A 976-nucleotide genomic window follows, 5' to 3' on the forward strand; every position below is an offset into this window, starting at 1 on the left:
TCACAACGAAGTCCAAAAATGGGTGGATGAATGGATCGCCTCGAGAGACACCGCGTTCTACCGTCGTGGGATTGCCCTGTTGCCAGAGAGATGGGAAAAAGTAGCAGAAAATGGAGGAAATTACTTTGATTAAGGTATTCATCTTCCCTTCGAAACAAATCAATTTTGGAGACGAAAAAACGGCAGAAATTAAGTTTAACACCTATACGTATCTATGTATATTTCTTATGATCCAATGAAAAATTTGTCATACATAGCTATATGTATATGTATAATTATATGTATGTATATACAGGGTGTTTGAAAATTATCGGCTAATCGATCACGAGCAGGTAGAATTGAATCGAAAAATCTTATACCATTTTGTTGGTTGCGCAATAGTTAACGAGATATTAACGTTTAAAGATAGCCGAATAAGCGCGTCCAGCCGGCCTGCTCTGCTGCCGAATATACAACCTACCGTCCCCACTGATTGCACGGTGCGCAGGCCGCTGGGAGTGGGAACTGCCACTAAACGTCTTCAAACGATTCAAACGGCACGCAGCAGGCTATCCCCACTCTCAACGGCCCGCGCGCCGTGCGATCGGTGGGGACGGTAGGCTGTATATTCGGCAGCAGTAGGCAAAAAGTCGCCCTGACTATTGTAAGCAGGACGGACGTGTGGCTTGCCTGCTTTGGGTATTGCATCATCTTGCCCACATTTTTTGAAGAGCGTTTCCGGCTTCGACTGTGATTTGCATTACAACATTATTTCATCTATTACTCTTTTAGACTTTTGTTACTCACCGCATTAGCGGCATTTTCGATTCTGGCCGTATCGACGCTGTATAGAGTCGGGGCCATTCACACAAGAAGAAGAAGAAGAAGGCAGCAATAGGCCGGCCGGACGCGCTTATTCGGCTATCTTTAAACATTAATATCTCATTAACTATTGCGCAACCTACAAAATGGTATAAGATTTTTCGATTCAATTCGG

Source organism: Trachymyrmex cornetzi, unplaced genomic scaffold, assembly GCF_001594075.2.
Source record: "Trachymyrmex cornetzi isolate Tcor2-1 unplaced genomic scaffold, Tcor1.1 scaffold979, whole genome shotgun sequence".
NCBI lineage: Eukaryota > Metazoa > Arthropoda > Insecta > Hymenoptera > Formicidae > Trachymyrmex > Trachymyrmex cornetzi.